We start from the raw sequence: 22,912 nt of genomic DNA, 5'->3' as shown, positions 1-22,912 counted from the left end.
TAAGAGTCTATGTACTTTCAAAAAGTAATAAGAATCTTTGGTAGTTTGTTTTTTTGTTTTTCTTTTTTTGAAAACCAATCTTTGGTAGTATGATTGTAACCGAAATAAAAATTATGTTGGCGTAGTAATGTGAAAGAATAACTTGTACATTTTGTTTTTTTTTTTTTTTCTTGTACAATGATAAGACATTTTCAATATTTATTTTTCACTTTTCTCTTTTTTATTTATGTACAAATATTAATAACGAAATATTCTGTTAACTATTTATTATTTTTAGCTTACTCATTATATTGCAAAATATTTTTTAACGTTTTAATAATAATAATAATAATAATAATAATAATAATAATAATAATAATAATAATAATAATAATAATTATTATTATTATTATTATTATTATTATTATTATTATTATTATTATTAACAACAATAGAGCATATGTTCAACCTGTTGAAGTACAAAGAGTCAACCTTATATCCACTAAGGCTCAATTCATGACCTCTCATCTTGAAGAGTCACTACATGTCATCTGAGTATAAGGTGGTCTATTATTATTATTATTATTATTATTATTAACAATAACAATTAAATTAATGTACACAAAATAAGACTCGTGCCATTTTTTTCTATTCTTTTTTCATCTCTGATAAGAATTAAAATATAGTAATATTTACTTAATTTGATTTGTTTCTTTCAAATATATATATATATATATATATATATATATATATATATATATATATAAAGTGAAAGCTATTAATTTTTCTTTAATCAATCAAAAACAATTTGTTATAGCAGAAATTTTAATTTTCTACTTCAAATCTATATTTCTTTAATTGAAATATCAATGTTATTACAACCTGATCTATGTATAAGTCAAAATTTCTCTTTGTTTTAAGAATTTAAATACAAAAATTTTATTGTTGGATCAATATTATAGGGAAAAAAATAATATTTCAAAATATTAATGAGAGTTTGCAAGATAAATAGTTCACATATAATAACAATTGAGGTCTCAATCATATACATAAGGAACATTTATGAATTCATATGTTATAACTTATTTGCATAACTCTTTAATTACTATTTGGCAACATTATTAAGCCTATTATAATCGATCTTCATTTCACCTTTAACAAAAAATAAGTTAAGTTTTACAAGCTCATCAATATCACATTAAGAAGATTTAAATTATTTTAATATGAAAATTGTTAGGACATTAATTTTATTATCAATTATAACTATCTATATCAATACATTTTTTTTTGTTTGAAATCATCAATAATCATGTTTATTATTATTACTTTTATTCCAAATGGAAAATACTCATTTTGATTATATTGAAAATTAATCATTTTTATTTCAATTTAATTATTTAATTTAATGTTTAAAATTTGTACTAAATATTTATTTATTTTAATTTTCATATTGAGCATTAATTTTCAAATAATGGAAGTAATTAAAAATGAGATATTTTAAAGTTAATTTCCTGAATTTGGGTAATTGCATAAACAAAGAGACCTATTCAAAGCTATAACTGAAATTTTACTGAATTTAGATTTTTCCGTTTATCGAAAACCCAGAATTTTCTCCCCTTTTCACCTTCCACAATACTAAGCACGCCACCTACAGTCCGCCGTGGAACCTTTCCTCTGCTTCAAAAACCTCGTTCATGGCCGCCTGAACTGTGAGTCCACTGCCTTCTTCAACCGTAGACCCTTTACCGCTTTATTTCTGTCTTTCTTGTTGGGTTGTGATTAGTGATCGTTGGGGATTACTCCATTGATGACGGGGCTTTCTCACCTCGACGCTTTACCCTCCACGCCGGGGAAGTTGAAGACGGAAAAGGGAAATTTCTACCGGCTCCGATTCTACCCTTCTCACTTCCCAAGGTTCACTCTTGGATCCTTCGTTTTAATCTTGTGTGTTCTCCTGTTTTTGTTATGTTCCCCGCCGGGAGCAACCGCCGTAATCTGACGGACTTAGTGGCGGCGCCGGCCCGCATGGTTAGTCTCGGCCCGAACTGGGAGCGTCGGGTTCGGGCATCGGCGTTGCCCAAGTCCAAGAACGGGTTCTCGATCCTCGTAACCGGCGCGGACGGATTCGTGGGGTCCCACGTCTCTCTGGCGCTGAAACGCCGGGGAGATGGGGTTTTGGGGGTGGATAATTTCAATAATTACTGCGAAGTCGGGCTGAAACGGGCCCGGAAGTCCATCCTCGAGCGGTCCGGGGTTCATGTCATCGAAGCGGACGTGAACGACGGCGGTTTCCTGCGGAGCCTCTTCGACGCCGCGGAGTTCACCCACGTGATGCATTTAGCGGCCCAGGCCGGCGTCCGGTACGCGATCCACAACCCGACCTCGTACATCCACAGCAACATCGCGGGCTTCGTGGCCCTCCTCGAAGCCTGCAAGGCCGCAAATCCGGCTGCAGGGGGAAGAAGAAGGGAGATGCGGAGCTGAGGGTGTTCAATCTGGGGAACACGAAACCGGTGCCGGTTGGGAGGCTGGTGGGGATTCTGGAGAAGCTGTTGAAGGTGAAGGCGAAGAAGAAGGTGGTGGCGATGCCGAGGAACGGAGATGTCAATAGTTATGCTGTGCAACAGAATGCACCATGCGCATGGTGCATACGATGTAAAACGACCCGACGTCGTTTTGACTAAAAACGACGTGCGTCCCATTTAAAAAAAAAATTCAGGTTCGATTCTCAGTAATAGCATTATTTTGGATATATAGTTATGAATTTCTGGATATATAGTTATAAATTTATGGATATTTAGTTCATTCATTGTGGATATTTAGTTCATTAATTGTAGATATTTACTTCATTCATTCACTGTGGATATATAGTTATGAATTTATGGATATATTGTGGATTTTTTCTTCATTCATTCAATGTGGATATATAGTTATGAATTTGTGGATATATAGTTATAAATTTGTGGATATATAGTTATAAATTTGTGGATATATAGTTATGAATTTATGGATATATAAAAATGTTATTGCCGGGAATCGAACTGATTTCTTTTTTAAGTGACACGCGCATTTTTTAACCAAAACGACATCGTTTTACATCGTATGCACCATGCGCATAGTGCATTCGATTGCACAGCATAATTTTCGCGGAGATGTGCCGTTCACTCACGCTAATATCACTCTGGCCCAAAGAGAGTTGGGTATAAGCCCTCCACCGATCTGGAGATTGGGCTGAAGAAGTTTGTCAAGTGGTACGTCAACTATTATGGCAACAAGAGGAGGAGCGAGTGGTGATTACTATTATTTTTTTATATATATAAAAAAAAGTTTTACATTTATTACTTTTTAATTTTAATGTCACCTTTGTCAACTCGGCAAAGTCTTGACATGTTCGGTTTGTTAAACTTTGCTCGTATATTACTTTGTCATGCACGCATGCCGAACCTCTAAAGCATCCGATTTACATTGGATTTATAATTAAATTTATATTATATAGATGATTTGAACTTAATTGTCTAGCTCGTTCTTGTTTAAATATGATATAAATTTAGTTAAGATGAATAATCAAATGAGACAACATCTTTCGAAACTATGTGCATTCACACATTAAAAGAAACACCGTCCAAGGTGTTATAAGCACAATGACTTGAGAATATGAGACAAATGGGTGGCCACAACATAGATATTTCCACACTTTAAAGCAAGAAATGAGAAGATACAATGTGAACTTAGCATGAGAAGACACCTTTCCTCACTCACAAACCCGATCAATTGCTCTAATATCAAAGAGCTTCACACCAATCTGGCTGTGGTTGAGTGGAAGGGAGGACTCATCTATCTTTAACCAAAGGTCAATGATTTGATTATTGGCTTTGAGAACGGAGCAGTCTTAAATCTTCAGGCCAGCTGTCGTAATGAAAAGAGGTGCCTACAATCAGCGAGGGGATTAGTCACAATAACCGACCTGTGTATACCAAAAAAAAAAAAAAAACAAAAAAGAGCTTCACACCATCAACCCTAAAAAGCCCTCCTTGGACAACAAGAATCTTCCCATTTATCACATGAGCTAAGGGTAAACAGCAAATAACAAAAGCTTATTCCAACGGACAATTGCATAAGAGAATTTCATTCTAGCATGACTTGATGGAATATAAACAACTAAAGCTCCTTCAATTAACAAATAATTCTCATGCCGCCGACCACCAAGCAGTCACCACAGGTCCTTCGTTCCTTCTTCTCTCTCACCAGCAACCACCTAGAGCTTCCATCTCTCTCTCTCTCTCTGGTTCATGTTGGAGAGCAGCTGCTGGCGAGCAAGCAGATCGGCAACAACGGGTGAGGCTCCGGCGAGATGTGACGGCGTCGAGCAGAGTGGCGACGACCCTGTTTTTCCGGTGTGTCTCACAATCTACTACATGAATGCACACGAACTAGAGTGTAGTGTGCAATATTCATGTTGTCTAACAAGAAGATGTTGTTGTCTCACAGGAAGATGTTGTCTCATTTGTTAAAAAAAGTTACTAAGTAGTTTGTATTTTAATGTTTGATTTTGGGGTGAATGATCAAGTTTTGAGGTTGAGACATTGGTTTTTGTGGTTGAATTGAATGAATTTTACAAAGTTGGGTTTCTTATGCCACGGTGATAACAACTCCACTTAAGATATTGTTCATTTTTAACTCAAAAATTAATTCTTGATTTTTATGTTTTTTTCAACTCAACCTGTTGTCATTAGTAAAAAAACTCGAAGTGAAGTTTTCAAAATCCACCAAAATAACCTCATTATATAAATCTTGACACTACTACAATTAGGATTCTCTTTGATATCTTAGGCTTGTAGGTGACATGCATTTGTCAATTTGTGTTTGGTCAGTTGAGATTATATAATTATGTCAAAATAATTAATTTATTGTAGTTCTTTTATTTCATTTGATGTAAAAAATGAGTGTTGCGAAAATTGTGTTAATATCTAATTTAGTCCTCGATTATAGTGGGTTTTTTCGATTTAGTCCTAAATGATTTTTTGTGTTTAATTAGGTATCAACTTTGATGTTTTATCCAATTGAGTCCTTAGCTATTAGAATCAAAGACTAAATAAAAAAAAACCACTAATAGTTAAGGACTAAATTAAGTAAAACCACTATAATAGAATATTAACTTCAGTAAAACTACTATAGTCGATGACGAAATTAGATATTAATAGAAGTGAAATTGACAAGTTATCTTAACAGATGACTCAATTGAGTAAAACTCAAAGACTAAATTAATTAAGCACAAAATATCATTTAAGACTAAATCGAGAAAACTAATTATATTCAATGACTAAATTGGGTATTAACTCACTGTAAAGTACACTTCATCCAATGGACTTCTTAGTCTTTATGTATGTAAATTCTCGCTTTTTATCCTAATTTAGTTTAGTATAAATCCCTAGCCGGGGTGTTGCTTGTGATATTCTTCGTCCGCCCAAAAAAAAAAAAAAATAATAAAGCCTAAATGTCAGCAAATTCATATGTTTCGTCTTTAAATGTTCATATCAAATAGTGCCGGTGTAGATGTGGAGGATTGCAACCAATTAAGATCTCTTGGAGTAAAAAGAATTTTGGTAGAAGGTATCAAGCATGACCACATCAATATGTAGCAAGTATTTTTACTAAATGGTTTTAAGTTTTGTATAAATGGTCCTGTTTGGTAACATAACTGTAAGTGTACAATTTTAGTACACATTAAAATCTTTGTTGGCTAATTTATTTAGTTTTCTTTTATTAGATTTAAATTGTTTTTAAGATTAGTTTAAATCTTTTTGGACTACTTTCTATCACCAAAAGTTATTTTAAGTGGACGACAAGCATTGGATTTTAAAAAGAGAAAATGCATTACAGTGAAGATTTCAAATGAAGGGTGTGGCTGTGATTAATCGAAGGAAATGTGATGCTGATTCTAAGGATCACAGTGTTGGATTGAACAGCTATAAAAGGAAGCCTCTCCAAAGAGGAAATTGCCATTTTTGTGAACTGCTATATTGAGTGAAATCTACACAAGTGCTATTTAAATTAATCAGCTAAATTTTATTATTATTATTATTGTAATTCAATTCTGGTCTGCACAGACAGTACCTGGTACAGCTGAAGCTTCGCTTGAAGATTGCTTTGGCATGCACGGTTCAGTCCTGAATAGGTGTTAGGAAGGGTTGTAGTGGTAAAGGCTGAGGGTCATTTGTACTTACCTCTTGTAATACTCCTTGGTGAACATCTATATTGAATTGGGCAGACGTGAGTTGCCCCGCAGACGTAGGAGAAGCGCTCCGAACTGCGTGATCAATATCTGAGTACTTGTTTTATTTTTATGCTTTTATATTTTGTTATTTATGTTCATTAAATAACCTAATTAATTGATAATGAAATATCTCTTCTAAAAACAAGTAGAACATTAAAGGTGTAATTGAATTCAAGATTCACGGCACATTTTCAATTGGTATCAGAGCCTGCAGACTTAATTTATTAGTCTGACGATCTGGCTATTCTGTGCCTCTTGAACTCAAGCTTTCAGCGACTTTTATTGCTTTTCTTTATTCTGTTGATTTGTTCAATCTCACGGGGTGTTGAGTGTTACAGAATGGATCGTGCTAAGGTTCTTCCCCAGCTAATCAGCGACAACTATGCTTATTTGAAAGCTCGCACACGTATACATCTAAAAGCTCAAGGTGATGCAGTATGGCGGTCCGTAGTGTCAGGTTGGACTCATCCCACCAAATCCAGTACTAGCACTGACGGAACAGAAGTAGCTAAACCTGAGACTGAGTGGTCTCAAACCGAGATAACTAATGCTGGAAACAATGATAAGGCCTTAGATACGATTTACTCTCTTATGCATGAAAGTCAGTTTTCAATAGTTGCAGGTATTGCTCCAGCTAAAGGTGCTTGGGAAGCTCTTGAGTCGACCTACGAAGGAACTACGTCGGTGAAACAATCAAAGCTGCAGCTAGTCCAGTCCGACTTCGAAGAGCTTCGAATGAATGAGGATGAAACTATCATCAACTTTCACACACGTGTACAAGAACTGGCGAATCGTGCAATGGTCCTTGGTGAACCATTCTTGCAAGCGAAGCTTGTTAAGAAAATACTGAGATCTTTACCCCCCAGGTTCAGAATGAAAGTCACGGCTATTCAGGAACACGACGGCTGGGAGAACAAAACTGTTACTCAATTAATGGGAAATCTTAGAACCTATGAAATGGAAATTTTAACTTATCACACGAAAACGAAAAAACAAAAAAAAATGTAGCTTTTGCCGCTGAAGGAAATAATGTTGTATCTGATTCAGACGAAACAGGTGATGATACAGTTGTCTTTTTGACTAAACAGTTTTCTAAAATTCTGAAACAGGTATCCAAAAATTCACGCGACAGAAATCCACAAAGAGGAGCAACATCGTCCAAAGCTGGTCCTAGGACAGGTTTATCAAACTTCAAACAATTTGTCCCACGTCCAGGACAGTCCAAAGAAAAATCTAACAATAAAGGAATTAAGTGCTATGAATGTGAAGGCTTTGGACATGTACAAGCAGAGTGTGCCACCTACCTTAGATGCAAAAAGTCTATGTCAGTCATTACCTGGGAAGCCCTACGAAAAGCAAATCGTAAACTAGCTAGTGAGATAGAGATTGTAACAAATGCTAGCAAAGTATATCAAACTCAAATAGCTGATAGGAATGTACTGCTTAAAGAGGCAGCTGACCGAGAAGAAAAACTAGGGTATCTGAGTTATAGACTACTTGATAAACTAATGAAGATAGAAGGTGTTCGTGGTTTACCCAAGATAAAAGTCGAATCAACCATTTGTGGTGCCTGCCAAGCTGGGAAACAAACTAAATCATTTCATCCAGCTCAACATACCATAAACACGAGTCACTGCCTAGAACTGATCCACATGGACCTCATTGGTCCTACTCGAACAGAGAGTTTTGGAGGTAAGAAATACATACTGGTATGTGTTGATGTTTTTTCATGTTTTTCGTGGGTATCTCAGGGAAAAATTCGAAGCACTTGAAGCTTTCAAAACACTGGGACTGAAACTCCAAAAGGAAAGAAATGAACCTATTATTCGAATTCGAAGTGATCACGGACGGAAATTCGACAACATGTTCGATGCCTTTTGCAATCAATCAGGAATTACCCACGAGTATTCAGCACCAAAGACACCTCAACAAAACGGAGTCGTTGAATGAAAAAACTGCACCACTCAAGAAATGGGATGAGTCCTGCTCAACGCCAAAGGATTACCTCAAAAATTCTGGACAGAAGCTGTAAACACCGCATGTCACATCCCCAACTGAGTCTATCTTCGGCCATGCACAAGTTAAACACCGTATGAATTATGGAAAGGTAAGAAACCGAATATCAAATACTTTCACATTTTTGGCTCACGATGTTTTATTTTGAAGGATAGAAATCCTGTTGAAAAATTATAACCAAAAAGCGACGAGGGGATCTTTCCCGGTTATTTAATGAACAACAGTGCATATCGTGTATACAACAAAGTGACCAAGACCATCATGGAGTCTACAAATGTTATAATTGATGATCAACCGTATGATATTGTTGAAGTTTCACAACCTGTATCAGTGACAGAACCTGACGCAAACCTTTCTGAAATTCCTGATCCTGAAACTCCTGAACCAGATCCAGAATCACCCATGCCATCTGATCCTGACCCAGAACAAGAATCAGAATCTGACACTGATCAAGACGACATTGACATTCCAACACGCATCCACAATAAATCACCCATCTTCAAAATTATTTTTGGCATCATCGTTGGTGATAAAGTTTACAGGTTCATTACTCTCTAATTCCTTTTGTTCATTCCTTGAATGTTTTTAGGGTGTCATTGTCTAATGTGTCTCGTGAAATACCTACAAATATTCATATGTCTAAAGCTGAGTTTTTATGTGTTCCTTTACCTAATTTGGTGCTCTCTACTTCAATATCCTTGCATTCATCAAATGTTGACAATTCTTCATCTTTGCCACTGTAATATTTTGCATCTGTGATAGTATCTATTTCAGGATCAGGAAATTTATCTTTTGAATTAATGGTTCTGTTCCTACATGCTCTCACACTGCATATATGTTTTATTTGGAGTGTGTCTATGATTGTTTTTCCCTCTATTTTATCTTTTTTTAATTTTCTCGTAATTAGCCCTTTTTGTTGCCTACTACTCTATGTGTTTACTAAACTGCGGGTTAATTCTTTGCGTTTTGTTCTTGACTGTTTTCTATGTGTTTACTAAATGTTCTACTTGCGTTGTTTTGAGTGCTTTTGAACAGATAAACCTATTTTTGCTTAGGTTATTTTATTGGTGTTCCTTGTGTTGAATCTTTGAATTCTCTATGGTTACTTGAATGAAAATTTGATGCAATTTGTGTAATATTTGTATTCTCATGTGTTACTATGTAAATGTGTTTTTGTTGGTCCGGTCATGATCGTATCTGTGTTTGCTTGTGTACATATTGTGTTAAACTATTATGAATTCTTGCCTGGAGTTGATTTATATGAATCTGTGCCTGATTTTGATCTATTTGAATCTCTGGTTGAATATGCTTTACATGACCGTGCTTGTTTTGTTTGTGTATTTAACCGTGCTATCTGGTATGAATATGTGCGTAAATGTGCTTTATCTGAATGTGCTTACTGTCTTATTTACCAATATGTCTTTTTGAGTGACCCATTTGTGTGCCTTTTGTTATATTTGCTACGAATTTGTGCTTGAGTGCATTTATTACTTGCTATGTTTTATCTACTTAATCAGCTCCAACTTGACTTGTGCTTATATGTTATTTGTTCAAATTGTTATCACGTTCTTCTTTTCTCGTTTTGTTTCTAATCTTCTTCTGCAGGTTCTGTCCCATAGGGCACTCCGTCAAACTCAATCCAAGAATATAGATGTTCACCTATGTCAATTTATTGGCAAAAATGGGGAGTATATACAAAGGGGGAGTATGAATTAAGTACAAAGGGGGAGTATGAATTAAGGGGGAGTTTTGGTAAAACTATTGAATATTTGGTTTTGTAGGATTTTGGTAAAATTGTTGGATTAAGGGGGAAGTAAGAGCTTGTCTATTGATGTTATCACATCTGTGCTTGTTTTTATGGTTATTTTGAATCATCACAGTAATTAAGCTCTTTAATTTTGCTTATTTAATACATGTTTTCCTTGCTATTATCATTTAATTATGGTTCGCACTTGTTTTGAATATTTTACGGTGTTTGTTAGTGTTTTTGAACCATTTTAGGTCAAAGATATGACCAAGGGGAGTTCAAGGATGAGTTTGGAGCAATTTTGGATGAGTTCGGGGCCCAGTGGACTCGACGCATCGAGCCAAGGGCTCGACACGTCGAAATTTTCCAGTAGCTAATTAATTCGCGCACAGGAAGTCTCGACGCGTCGAATATGCGTCTGTTTCTGGGATAAAAACAGACGCCTAAAGTGGCGCGATAAAAAAACGGAGTCGTTGAATGAAAAAACTGCACCACTCAAGAAATGGGATGAGTCCTGCTCAACGCCAAAGGATTACCTCAAAAATTCTGGACAGAAGCTGTAAACACCGCATGTCACATCCCCAACTGAGTCTATCTTCGGCCATGCACAAGTTAAACACCGTATGAATTATGGAAAGGTAAGAAACCGAATATCAAATACTTTCACATTTTTGGCTCACGATGTTTTATTTTGAAGGATAGAAATCCTGTTGAAAAATTATAACCAAAAAGCGACGAGGGGATCTTTCTCGGTTATTTAATGAACAACAGTGCATATCGTGTATACAACAAAGTGACCAAGACCATCATGGAGTCTACAAATGTTATAATTGATGATCAACCGTATGATATTGTTGAAGTTTCACAACCTGTATCAGTGACAGAACCTGACGCAAACCTTTCTGAAATTCCTGATCCTGAAACTCCTGAACCAGATCCAGAATCACCCATGCCATCTGATCCTGACCCAGAACAAGAATCAGAATCTGACACTGATCAAGACGACATTGACATTCCAACACGCATCCACAATAAATCACCCATCTTCAAAATTATTTTTGGCATCATCGTTGGTGATAAAGTTTACAGGTTCATTACTCTCTAATTCCTTTTGTTCATTCCTTGAATGTTTTTAGGGTGTCATTGTCTAATGTGTCTCGTGAAATACCTACAAATATTCATATGTCTAAAGCTGAGTTTTTATGTGTTCCTTTACCTAATTTGGTGCTCTCTACTTCAATATCCTTGCATTCATCAAATGTTGACAATTCTTCATCTTTGCCACTGTAATATTTTGCATCTGTGATAGTATCTATTTCAGGATCAGGAAATTTATCTTTTGAATTAATGGTTCTGTTCCTACATGCTCTCACACTGCATATATGTTTTATTTGGAGTGTGTCTATGATTGTTTTTCCCTCTATTTTATCTTTTTTTAATTTTCTCGTAATTAGCCCTTTTTGTTGCCTACTACTCTATGTGTTTACTAAACTGCGGGTTAATTCTTTGCGTTTTGTTCTTGACTGTTTTCTATGTGTTTACTAAATGTTCTACTTGCGTTGTTTTGAGTGCTTTTGAACAGATAAACCTATTTTTGCTTAGGTTATTTTATTGGTGTTCCTTGTGTTGAATCTTTGAATTCTCTATGGTTACTTGAATGAAAATTTGATGCAATTTGTGTAATATTTGTATTCTCATGTGTTACTATGTAAATGTGTTTTTGTTGGTCCGGTCATGATCGTATCTGTGTTTGCTTGTGTACATATTGTGTTAAACTATTATGAATTCTTGCCTGGAGTTGATTTATATGAATCTGTGCCTGATTTTGATCTATTTGAATCTCTGGTTGAATATGCTTTACATGACCGTGCTTGTTTTGTTTGTGTATTTAACCGTGCTATCTGGTATGAATATGTGCGTAAATGTGCTTTATCTGAATGTGCTTACTGTCTTATTTACCAATATGTCTTTTTGAGTGACCCATTTGTGTGCCTTTTGTTATATTTGCTACGAATTTGTGCTTGAGTGCATTTATTACTTGCTATGTTTTATCTACTTAATCAGCTCCAACTTGACTTGTGCTTATATGTTATTTGTTCAAATTGTTATCACGTTCTTCTTTTCTCGTTTTGTTTCTAATCTTCTTCTGCAGGTTCTGTCCCATAGGGCACTCCGTCAAACTCAATCCAAGAATATAGATGTTCACCTATGTCAATTTATTGGCAAAAATGGGGAGTATATACAAAGGGGGAGTATGAATTAAGTACAAAGGGGGAGTATGAATTAAGGGGGAGTTTTGGTAAAACTATTGAATATTTGGTTTTGTAGGATTTTGGTAAAATTGTTGGATTAAGGGGGAAGTAAGAGCTTGTCTATTGATGTTATCACATCTGTGCTTGTTTTTATGGTTATTTTGAATCATCACAGTAATTAAGCTCTTTAATTTTGCTTATTTAATACATGTTTTCCTTGCTATTATCATTTAATTATGGTTCGCACTTGTTTTGAATATTTTACGGTGTTTGTTAGTGTTTTTGAACCATTTTAGGTCAAAGATATGACCAAGGGGAGTTCAAGGATGAGTTTGGAGCAATTTTGGATGAGTTCGGGGCCCAGTGGACTCGACGCATCGAGCCAAGGGCTCGACACGTCGAAATTTTCCAGTAGCTAATTAATTCGCGCACAGGAAGTCTCGACGCGTCGAATATGCGTCTGTTTCTGGGATAAAAACAGACGCCTAAAGTGGCGCGATAAAAAAATAGACGCTTAAAGTGGCGCAGCTGGGCAAAATTCAATACAAGCGCGAGATCTCTTTTCCTAATATCAATTGTGCGGATTTCAAGGCTCATATCTCCATATTAAAAGTTAGCAATTCAAGGAATCTTCCAAATTCTAAATATCATTAAAGACGACAATTTCTTTATTTAAATATAGGAATTAGAATTTGAGTCCAATTTGGTACAAGATTCCTATTTCATCTCAACTTTGTACCCATTATAAAATCCCTCCTTCCTCAAACCTAATGGGAGCACGGGGACCGAGAGAATTCAGAGATTCTTGGAGACAAGAAGGAGAGAAATCAAGAGCCACAAGTTGTCTTGGAAAGCAAGAAGAAGACTAGGGAGATTTGGAAAAATCGTCTGGTTAATTCTTGTACTCTTTTGATGATTTGTAATTCTTTATTTATATTTGCTATGTATAATTTAGTCATGCTTGGCTAAATTCTTTAGAGATTCTTGGGTAAAAGTGTTTATGAACCTATGTGCCTGAGCTCTCAGTTTCTTTAATATATTATTATTTGGGTTTAATACTTGTGTTGCAATCGTGATAATATTGTTTGATGCTTGTAATTCATGGCCATAGTTACTAGCTTCATAGCCATGTTTGTGTCACCAATGGGAGTCGGGGCATAAATTAGGGCACACACGATTGCACCTAATGGTTGGTCCTTGGGAAAGGGGAACTTATTAGGGGAAGTTTATTCTAGATTGTTGCCAATCGGGAGATGGTAGTAATTAGGAATAATTGAATGCTGATCTTTGATCTTTTGGGTGTTTAAGCCATGGGAGTGGAAATTCACTAGGAATAGAGATTACGGGAGTAATTCGATTCCACTTTGCATTCCCACACAAATCTTAATTCCAAACTAAATATTGCAAACGATAATTGGCACTAGGTGATTAAATACTTGAATCTCATGAATCTCAACTTCTCTCTAATTGTTTTCAAAATCCTGAACCCCTATTTTATTTTATTTATTTTATGCCAATCAATCATCTAAGAAATTGTTAGGATTAGCTCTAATGAATAAGTTAGTAACTAGTGCTTGATACAACCACTTCCCTGTGGATCGATAACTCGTACTCCGAGAATTATTTGTTTGCAAATATACTACGCATCAAATTGGCGCCGTTGCCGGGGAGGTGGTGCTTCTAGTTTTAACATTAGTGAAATCTTTATTCTAGGAGACTAGTCCATTTTTTATTTTATTTTTTTTATTTTATTTTATTTTGCTAACCCATAACAAGTTCATTGTTTTGAGTGTGATTTTGTTTATGGATAGATGTGCATTCCAAGTAACCATGCCACCGTTTTACCCTCATTCTCAAGGTTATGAGATGAGTTGGAATATGAATCGAGAATATGGAGGAATGGAACAACAATTCCCTTTCTCAAATTTTGCCAACTCTAGTCAAGGATATTTTCAAGAAAATTCATATCAAACATCACAACCCCAATGGTGCTCATTTTGTGGTGGGAATCACTTTGTGGAAAATTGTTACATGCTCAACCCCACCAACCATATCCATCAACAATCTACTCAAGGATTTTGTGCCAACATGAGTCAAGCTACTTATCAAAGATGCACACCACCTACTCCACAACCCTCACGGTGCATGATATGTGGTGGATCTCATGAGGCGGAAAATTGCTTTATCATGGATCCCAATTACAAGTATCAAGAGCGAGCTCAAGAGTTGTCGTACCAAGAGTTTCAACAAGATTGTCAATCACTTGACCAAATAATTGAGATGAAGTCCAAAGAGACCAAGGTAATGCAATTGTGCTCGAAATATCTGGAGTTACAAGATCACATGAAGGCTCAATTTGATCGCATGAATGCTCGACTCGATCACATGATGGCTCGACAGCAAGATTTGACAATTCAAGAGCCACTTCAAGATTCATTTAATGGAGAGGTTCTAGAAGAGTTGCTCTTGCCAAATGAAGGTCATGAAGTTGAGAGAAATAAAAAGGATGATGAGGATCTTAGAAAGGAAGATGAAGAAATATTTGATAAATGCATTGAGATGGAGACACCAAGCTGGGAGGAAAATGTAGAGTTGCAAAGTAATGATGGCAAGGAACATATAGAGAGTTGCCCATTAGATGAAGAAGTTCTTAATGGAGCACATGATTTGAATGAGGATGTCTCACCAATGGAGAACACTTCCCTTGGAGAGAACTTCAGAGAAATTTTGAATTTGGGAGGCATTGGAGTTCTTAAGGATAATGGCACACATTTGCCTATCTATATATCCAATGATTCCCAATACTTGCTGGTTCATGTGAATGATCCGAGACTCTCATTACTTGTTGAACAAAAGAGTGATGAAAAAGAAGGAGAAGAGAATGGAGGCATAATTCTTGATTCGGGCAAATGTGGTTCCTTACATGATGACGTGAAGGGTTCGAGCTTAAGAGAGTTTATAAATGGACACCACTTGAAGAAATACTTGGAAGAGAAAGTTGATGGAAAGAAGGGGATTTTTCTTCTCCAATCACCTGATGGCTAGAGAGGTAACGTCGAGCTAACGACGTTAAATTTAGCGCTTCATGGGAGGCACCCCATGTTATCTTTTATTACTGCCCCTATTTATTTATTGCTTTCTAGTTTCGTCTTATTTAGTTTTATTATTTTCTAGTTCGTGATTATTTTATTGCTTTTTAGTTTTCTCTTTTCTCTTGTTCTCCTTTTCTTTTATTTTGCATCAGGGATGATGCAAAGTTTTAAGTGTGAGGGGAAGGAATCATTAATTTGGGGATATTTCTAAAATTTTTAAAATTTTTGCTTTTGCTTGGATGACTCATATGCTATTTTTGGTGAATAAGTTACTTGTCTTAGCATGCAGTTACAATTACTCTCTCTTGTTGGTTTGTGGTTTGTTTTAGTGGTGCTTGCTGCATCTCAATTTGTGATGGATGATTTGAGGTGTAACACATATTTGATCTATTCCCTTGCCAATAGCTTTGTTAACCACTTAATAATTGGATTAATTCTTGATCTTGTGTTTTGCATTGATAGTGAAGGCTTATGTGAGATTCCGGTCATGGGTGTTTTGCTAGAACTTGCCTCATTACTCCCTAAGTGATGTCTAAGTTTTGCATGTTTTGAAGTGATTTAGGCCATTTTTGTTTAGCCATAGCCTTTAAACCTGTCCCTATATATATTTTTATCCTTCGTATCCCCATTGTGCCTTTTGTTTGTTTAAATAAGTGCTAAGCACTTATCCCCTCTTTGTGATTGTTTTTCTTTGATTTACCCCATTATTATAACCCTTAACCCGTGGCCAAATATTTCCCTTCCACCCTTGAGAGAATGAAACTTTTATCTTTATCTTTTTTGTAAGAAGAGTTTTATGGAGTTGTGCTAAAAAAAAAAAAGCAGCTAGTGTTACAAATGTTCAAGTGTGGAGGTCATGAAAGTTTGGATTAAAATTATCTTGCTATATCCAAAAGAAGTCCAAAGACAAAGAAAAGAATGAGAAAAAAAAAAAAAGATTGAAAGTTTTTGAGTTTGGATCCCCACTTTACCAAAGAGTTGCTAAGTTCTTAAAAGAAATTTGCTCCTTGGAATTATGATTATCTCATCTCTTCCAAATTTTGAAAAGTTTAGATAAATTGTGACATTCTCTCTTTTTGATTAATTTTTCCATACCACTTCTTTGTTAACTATCACCCGTAGCCCCATTTCAAGCTAAATAAAGTCCTATTTGATCTTAGCATGAATTCTTAGATTTGATCTAGGGGAGTATGAAGGGCAAGCCTATGGGATCTCATTCATGAGCCGTGTCTTGCATAATCTCAACTGAGTATTTGTCCACACTTGATCCTCACATACTTTAAATTCTTGGTGCTTGGTTATTGGCTTGGAAATGGGTCTCTTATGTGCCAAACTAATTTGATTCTTGAAGCTTGTTGTTTTGTAGCAAGTTGGTTGGTGGTTTGAAAGGTTGTGCAAGAGAGAGCATGAGTAATTTGTATGTTTTGACTTGTGATTTTATTCCTTAGTTTTGCTTGAGGACAAACAAAAGCTTAAGTGTGAGGGGGTGATGTTATCACATCTGTGCTTATTTTTATGGTTATTTTGAATCATCACAGTAATTAAGCTCTTTAATTTTGCTTATTTAATACATGTTTTCTTTGCTATTATCATTTAATTATGGTTCGCACTTGTTTTGAATATTTTACGGTGTTTGTTAGTGTTTTTGAACCATTTTAGGTCAAAGATATGACCAAGGGGAGTTCAAGGATGAGTTTGGAGCAATTTTGGATGAGTTTGGGGCCCAGTGGACTCGACGCGTCGAGCCAAGGGCTCGACACGTCGAAATTTTCCAGTAGCTAATTAATTCGCGCACAGGAAGTCTCGACGCGTCGAGAAAATTCTCGACGCGTCGAATATGCGTCTGTTTCTGGGATAAAAACAGACGCCTAAAGTGGCGCGGATAAAAAAACAGACGCTTAAAGTGGCGCAGCTGGGCAAAATTCAATACAAGCGCGAGATCTCTTTTCCTAATATCAATTGCGCGGATTTCAAGGCTCATATCTCCATATTAAAAGTTAGCAATTCAAGGAATCTTCCAAATTCTAAATATCATTAAAGACGACAATTTCTTATATAGGAATTAGAATTTGAGTCCAATTTGGTACAAGATTCCTATTTCATCTCAACTTTGTACCCATTATAAAATCCCTCCTTCCTCAAACCTAATGGGAGCACGGGGACCGAGAGAATTCAGAGATTCTTGGAGACAAGAAGGAGAGAAATCAAGAGCCACAAGTTGTCTTGGAAAGCAAGAAGAAGACTAGGGAGATTTGGGAAAATCGTCTGGTTAATTCTTGTACTCTTTTGATGATTTGTAATTCTTTATTTATATTTGCTATGTATAATTTAGTCATGCTTGGCTAAATTCTTTAGAGATTCTTGGGTAAAAGTGTTTATGAACCTATGTGCCTGAGCTCTCAGTTTCTTTAATATATTATTATTTGGGTTTAATACCTGTGTTGCAATCGTGATAATATTGTTTGATGCTTGTAATTCATGGCCATAGTTACTAGCTTCATAGCCATGTTTGTGTCACCAATGGGAGTTGGGGCATAAATTAGGGCACACACGATTGCACCTAATGGTTGGTCCTTGGGAAAGGGGAACTTATTAGGGGAAGTTTATTCTAGATTGTTGCCAATCGGGAGATGGTAGTAATTAGGAATAATTGAATGCTGATCTTTGATCTTTTGGGTGTTTAAGCCATGGGAGTGGAAATTCACTAGGAATAGAGATTACGGGAGTAATTCGATTCCACTTTGCATTTCCACACAAATCTTAATTCCAAACTAAATATTGCAAACGATAATTGGCACTAGGTGATTAAATACTTGAATCCCATGAATCTCAACTTCTCTCTAATTGTTTTCAAAATCCTGAACCTCTGTTTTATTTTATTTATTTTATGCCAATCAATCATCTAAGTAATTGTTAGGATTAGCTCTAATGAATAAGTTAGTAACTAGTACTTGATACAACCACTTCCCTGTGGATCGATAACTCGTACTCCGAGAATTATTTGTTTGCAAATATACTACGCATCATCTATGACTGCTGCATATGGTAATTTTTTTGGTACTACTACTCTATGGCTACTCTATGGTACTCTTTTTTTGGTAATCTCTGATTAATATATCACTCTTCTCGCCAAGTATAAAGCCTTTATTTGGCTAATTCATCTACTGTGTATTGTGGTTGGTTAATGCTTATTTTATGAAGTGTGAAGCCTCATGGATTCTTCGACAGTACATGTTATGTGATATTTAATATAGCGGGTTCATGGATGGAACATGGTCCAAAAGAGTTTTTGGTATTTGCCTATTTAATTCTCACCTTAGGATATTGTTCAGTACATATACTAAGGGCCTTGAATAAAATTGTTTATCTTATTTGCCCAAGGTATAAGATACTGTAGTTTTTACCAAATAAATTACCTAAGGGGGAGATTGTAAATGTACAATTTTAGTACACATTAAAACCTTTGTTGCCTAATTTATTTAGTTTTCTTTTATTAGATTTAAATTGTTTTTAAGATTAGTTTAAATCTTTTTGGACCATTTTCTATCACCAAAAGTTATTTTAAGTGGATGACAAGCATTGGATTTTAAAAAGAGAAAAGGCATTACAGTGAAGATTTCAAATGAAGGGTGTGGCTGTGATTAATCGAAGGAAATGTGTTGCTGATTCTAAGGATCACAGTGTTGTATTGAACAGCTATAAAAGGAAGCCTCTCCAAAGAGGAAATTGCCATTTTTGTGAACTGCTATATTGAGTGAAATCTACACAAGTGCTATTTAAATTAATCAGCTAAATTTTATTATTATTATTGTAGTTCAATTCTGGTCTGCAGAGACAGTACCTGGTACAGCTGAAGCTTCGCTTGAAGATTGTTATGGCATGCACGGTTCAGTCCTAAATAGGTGTTAGGAAGGGTTGTAGTGGTAAAGGCTGAGGGTCATTTGTACTTACCTCTTGTAATACTTCTTGGTGAACATTTATAATGGATTGGGCAGACGTGAATTGCCCCGCAGACGTAGGAGAAGCGCTCTGAACTGCGTGATCAATCTCTGAGTACTTGTTTTATTTTTATGCTTTTATTTTTTGTTATTTATGTTCATTAAATAACCTAATTAATTGATAATGCAATATCTCTTCTAAAAACAAGTAGAACATTAAAGGTGTAATTGAATTCAAGATTCACGACACATTTTCAATAATTAGCTTATCGGTCAATGTTGGCTTATTTGACCACTATTAGTTGTTTGACTGAGTGTTTGATTAATTAGCTTTTTGTAACAGCTTATTGCTCTAAAATGTTAAAATTCAAAAAGTTGTTCAAAGCAGTTTTTTCGATAAGTTTTTTGCGAAAGTCATTTTACATGTAATTAACTATCAGTTAACAGCTAATTTACCAAATACTTTACTAGCTAATGTTATCAACTAACTAGTCAAACCCACTAACCCAATCAGCTAACAGCTATCATCTAACAGTTATTTACAGAATACCCTCATTTTTTGAATGAACACATTTGTTATTTTCAAATTTCAATGAACTCATCAAGCTAACTACATACTGCTTGTGAGTACAAAATCTTTAAGATGATACCGCTTGTGATTGAAAATGGAGTTAACATATTAGGCTTTGAAACGATATTACTTATGAGTACACAAAATTTCAAAACTAAGCAGCATTGAAGACTTTCAACTAGAATAATGATTTCTTCAATATATTCAAATTTTGGTAGTTATCAAAAAAAAAAAAAAAAAAAAAAAAACAGCATCCCAAAAACCATTCTGAAACCTACATATTAATTGCTTCTATTAAACATTCAAAGAGCCTTCCAAACTCTGCATACTAGCTAATTGCTGCTATAATTAAAGTACCATCTTCATTTCTTATGTTGTTTGGTATTCCTTGGTGCATTAAAGTACCATCTTCAATTTCCTTTTTCTTCGTTCCTTTCCAGCTGTTTATGATGGAGGTGTGTTTGTATGTGTTAGTGTGCATTGGTTTTGTGATGGAGGTGGTTGTGACAATGTTATGTTCTGCAAGCAAGGAGTTAAGAAAATTTTAGTGCATTGAAAATCTAAGCATTTTGCATATTTATAGTTTATCTATAAAGAAAAAAAAGAGAAGTTAAAAAAAAAAAGTTTAAGAGTGTTGACCAACCAATTCATCGTGAATGGAATTATAGATTATCCTTTCAATGACATTAGCATCTGGAAGAAACCATGAAATAGCAGCAGGGGTTGGACTTCAACATTACCAACATGGACTTCAACTTTAACTTTAACATTACCAACAGAGGGTTTAACTTTAACTTCAGTAGCAAGGGGTTCAACTTCAACTTCAACTTCAACAGTTGGGGGTTCAACATCGGTTCAACATCTTAATTAGACTTCATCAATAGTAGGATAAACTTCATCATCACTTCGCTTATATTTAGAATGTGTAATAAATGAGAACGAAATGGTTGATTCAAAAAACATAATGTAAAGGCAAACACAAAAAAAAAAAAAAAAAAAAAAAAAAAAAACAAACAAACAAACAAACAAATTTAATGAATGACAAGTGGACTTATCTTGTTTTTGCATCTAAGATCTAAGCTTGTTATGGCCACTTTGTCCACAAAGTGAACACTTCTTTTTCTCACCCTTTCTTGATAACTTGCCAACTAGCTTAACACCCACAATAGGCTCTTCTCAATAGGATCTCTCTTAGGGATTTTGGGTTCATCGCCCTAGTTGTACTTTATACCTGGGTGGTAGTGGATCAGAGGAGTTTGGTCAGTTTTTTCCCATAAATATGAGGCATTAATTGGCATTATTGCTAGTTCATATCTCCTTAGATATGTTTCCACATTATAACAATGGTGGACGTAATCCTTAGGTACATTCCCTTTTATTCTAATTGCTTCAAATACATTACTATAATGAATTTCATTAAGATCCCACCTCCTACAATTGCAATGTCTTTGACTCATATTTACCTTGTAGTTAGAAATGTCTTCAACATGATAGTTGTCTTCATTTGGTTTGTATGTTATCAAATAACTATGTCTTGTTTTGTTCAAGACATTTTAAGACATATTTTTAGTACATGCATTTACCTTCATTGTGTCTTTGTGTTTTTGTATCCTTGTCAATAGGTAAATTCTCAAACTCTCACACATTGTTAGGTTGTACATATCTTTTGCATGGCAAATTGAGTTGTTAAATCACTTAACAAATTGTTCAACAGCATGTCACACTAGAGATAATCAAACAAATATGCCATACAAATGTTCTTTGGTTCCCTATCTACCAATAGGCAGCTTTTTGGATTTAATACTCCTAATCCTTCTAAGTGCTTTTGAAATCCACTTTTTGTTGTTGATATGCAAATAGGTCAAATTTTTTTGCTTCATGAGATGACGACTATATCCATCCTAGCTGAAATTAGCATGGAGATGCCTTACACAATGCCTATGTTCTACATTTGGGAATAACTCTTCAAAAGAAGCTAGGTATTATTTGCTTGTGTTTATTAGAAATAAAAGTTCATCTATTGCGATTTTGAGAAATATTAAGATCATCATCTAATAATTCAAGAAACACTTTCCAACTTTCTTTCAACTACCATTCAACCACATCAAGCGCAATTAGGTACATGTTCTTTCCAACCCCCTATTTACATAGAATCTTAGAAAAAGCAATTGATACTTCCGTTGCGCTTGTATATGAATTTTTCTAACACTAATTTTGAGAAACTATACACTACAACTCTTACTTCCAAGTTATTTTTGGCCTTTGTAACTTCAAAATTAGGCTTTGTAATTTTCATAAGTGTTGTATCTCTTTGAGTTGGCTATCTAATGCCCCTAAAATCACTTCAATTGGATCTCCATAGCTACAATGAGTAATGATGAAAATACTAATAAGATGTTTGTTTGGACAGAAATTTCAACTTTGCACACTTTTGATACATTTTTGCATTAGTTTGCTTATATGATCAAGACATTTATAACACCAATTTTTGGCTATCAAGGAGTACTTAATTTAGCTATTTCCTTAGTTTTAGAAGGCATCCAATTTTTGTACCTTAATAAAAAAAAAATATAACGAAAACAAAAATTAACTTCAAAAGATGATCAAAACATGTAAAATTATATTGTTAAGTTAGTGCATTATAATAAAATATAAGCACAAAAAATTTCTTAAAGAATAATGCAAAAATTTATAAATTATGTATTTATCAATAGTCATGGTTCACGATGTGTATTAAATATTTTGGCCATGTTAGTCTATAGGTCAATTTTGACTTATTTGACTACTATTAGCTGTTTAACTTGGTTAAATAAGTGTTTGGTTAATTAGCTTTTTGTTATTTCAAAAATGCTAAAATTCAAAAAGTTGTTCAAAGCAACATTTTCAATTAGCTTTTTTAGAAAAAAAATTATATCAAACAGTTATCAGCTAACAGCTAATTTACTAAACACATTTCTACAATCAGCTAATATTATCAACTAGGTATACTCTCTAATTAACTCAATCAGTTAACCACTATCAACTAACAGTCATTTATCAAACA

The 22,912-nt window shown here is 34.9% G+C and overlaps 1 pseudogene; it reads left to right on the top strand.

The window, feature by feature from the left end:
- The first annotated feature begins 1,566 nt into the window (after positions 1-1,566).
- LOC109157117 lies at positions 1,567-2,578 on the top strand (annotated as a pseudogene).
- Positions 2,579-22,912: the final 20,334 nt, after the last annotated feature.

This window comes from Ipomoea nil, unplaced genomic scaffold, assembly GCF_001879475.1.
Source record: "Ipomoea nil cultivar Tokyo-kokei standard unplaced genomic scaffold, Asagao_1.1 scaffold2761, whole genome shotgun sequence".
NCBI classification, from domain to species: Eukaryota; Viridiplantae; Streptophyta; class Magnoliopsida; order Solanales; family Convolvulaceae; genus Ipomoea; species Ipomoea nil.
Note: the sequence above shows the minus strand (reverse complement) of the source record. Positions and strands in the feature narration are given on the sequence as shown.